The following is a 2,669-nucleotide window of genomic DNA, read 5'->3' as shown; positions in this document are numbered from 1 at the left end:
GGGGGGGGGGGGGGGGGGAGGGAACGTGTCCGGCTCGCAGCATCCGGAACGGAGAGCGAAACGCGTCCGAGCGTTTATCTCACGCCGCATTATGCCAGCGAGCGAGCGAGCGAGCGAACGAACGAACGAGCGGGAAACGAGCGATTATTTCTTGTCGCCGGTGTCGATGTAACAAAGTTGCCGGGGAGTACGCCGCGTAATCTGGCGATCTTTTAGCGTAATCGATTTGCACGCCGCTTCATCGCGGATTACGCCGGTCAGTGATGGATCGGCCGTTACTCGCTTTCCGGATTTGCCCAGCGAGCATATCCAGCTCTTTCGGTGCTCGTCCGTGGCTGCGCGTGAAAGAAGGATAATGGACGCGATAGAGAGACGAAACTGTGGGAGAAGGTGAGAGAAAGTCGTTCTCGCTCGAGTGTTGTTAGAAGACAAATTATTTGCGATTTAACGACGTGCGAGACACCTAAGGACCTTCCAACGCAAAGCGCCGGTAATTGTCATGTAAGACGCACCGTAAGAATTGACAGATCAGATCAGACGGCTCTTAAAGGGTAAAGATATGCCACTGAGAATACTTGATACTTTTATTGTATACACAAAATACCAGTATCATTTCATGATATTGAAATGATGTTCATAATCATATTGGTAGTTCATGAAATATTATGAAATAATATTGATATTTTGTTTATGCAATAAATATATTGAGTATTGTATATATCATGAAATATTAGTGTTAAGCGAGTACATAAAAGATGAGGCGATATCTCGGTAGAAATTTTATTTCCAAGCAACTATACTGGACAGTTATGGGAACTTTTGTCTAGTAACTGAAGAGTAAAACTGCTTGGGTTTTCAATTAAAATATATAACGCTCTGCAGTTATATATTTACTGCGCACGAAAGATGCACAATATTGGAACCCATTTACTGAACGAAAACAGAATAGTAGGTTGGCGAAAAGCTATTCTATTGATTAATAATCATGTCGGTTGGTCATAAAATAGGCAAGTTTGCCTCAGTACTATTTCATTTTTGCTATATGCTTTCTAATTGAAAAATTTTGATATTAATGAGAGTTACAGTGCAAAGAATCCTTGATGCATGATATATGTTTTCATGTCTCTTGCCTTTTATGTGACGTTCGCAACTATGAAGTGACACATGTCTTTTTATCTATTCTTGTAGTTGTACTATTTCATCAGATTCTGGATCTGAAGCTGTCATGATAGTTTTCAACTGCATTATTGCATTATCAGATTAGTCTGATGTGTTCCCAGCAAACACAGAATGTAACTATATACAGTGTATCCCATAAGTTCGGCAACGGTAAGAAAACTCGGCGGGGGAGCATTTTAGAGAAAAATGTTTCGAACAAAAGTTGTAAGGTTTAAAAAGTCGCATTTAATGACAGTAGTTATTTGACCTAAGATGACGCCAAGGTCAGGACAAGGTCAACTTTGCTTTTTTAGATAGAAATACATATTTTTTTATTACGGCATTTTATTATACGTGAAAAAGCAAACAACTTTTGTTTGAAAAAATTTTTTATACGACCTCTATTTTCTAAGATATTTACGTAAATATCTACAAAATTATTGGTTTTAATAATGTTTTACTTGAATTCTATCAACTTTACCGAAAAATATCAAAAGATAAAAATTATTTATTTTGTTCTCATAGAGCTCTGAGAATTTTTTCAGAATTTTATATTAATTTTTTAGTACTGCATTTTCTTGCATTTTCTTGAAGTACTAAAAAGTTAACACAAAATTCTGAAAAAATTCTCAGAGCTCTTTGAAAACAAAATAAGCAATTTTTATCTCTTAATATTTTTCGGTATAAAAAATTTTTTCAAGCAAAAGTTATTTGCTTTTTTACGTAGAATAAAATCCCGTAATAAAAAATATGTATTTCTATTTAAAAAAGCAAAGTTGACTTTGTCCTGACCTTGGCGATGTCATCTTAGGTCAAATAACTACTGTCATTAAATGCGACTTTTTAAGCCTTACAACTTTTGTTCGAAACATTTTTCTCTAAAATGCTCCCCCGCCGAGTTTTCTTGCCGTTGCCGAACTTATGGGACACACTGTATAATGTAGAAGTAACACGTAATATAACTGCTGTTATACCTTATTAATATTAAGGTTACTTAATTTCATTTTATAAGTGTAATATAAGTACGTTTTAGAACTGTTATATCGTTCTGTTATTTGCTGGTTACAATAATAGAGCAATATAATTTAAATATAACACGTTATATAACAACTGTAGCGTGTTCGCATTACGTTTATATTATGTAATATTTTCACATGCAGATATCAGATCGTCCTTTAGATGATGTCTGTTTCTCGTACGTGAAATATGATCCATTGAAGCATGTAAGAACTGTGATAGCGGTACGGCGAAAGTTGCACCGTGATGCTCACTCCTGTAATAAAGTAGCACACTTTTTGATTAATGATAATTACTTTTGTAAATACCAATCGCTCTCACCGAAATACCATTTAATGAAAAGATGGGAAAATATTACTTTACCTAATCATTTTACCTGATCAATTTAGGATAGCAAGATACTTTTATATTATTATGTCTCTACATGAAAAATATAACATATAGATACAAGATATATATATATATATATATATATATATATATATATATATATA

This window comes from Odontomachus brunneus, unplaced genomic scaffold, assembly GCF_010583005.1.
Source record: "Odontomachus brunneus isolate Ranch 3 - 2012 unplaced genomic scaffold, Obru_v1 Obru_scaffold_104, whole genome shotgun sequence".
Lineage (NCBI taxonomy): Eukaryota > Metazoa > Arthropoda > Insecta > Hymenoptera > Formicidae > Odontomachus > Odontomachus brunneus.
The sequence above is the reverse complement of the archived record's forward strand: the minus strand, read 5'-3'. Positions refer to the sequence as shown.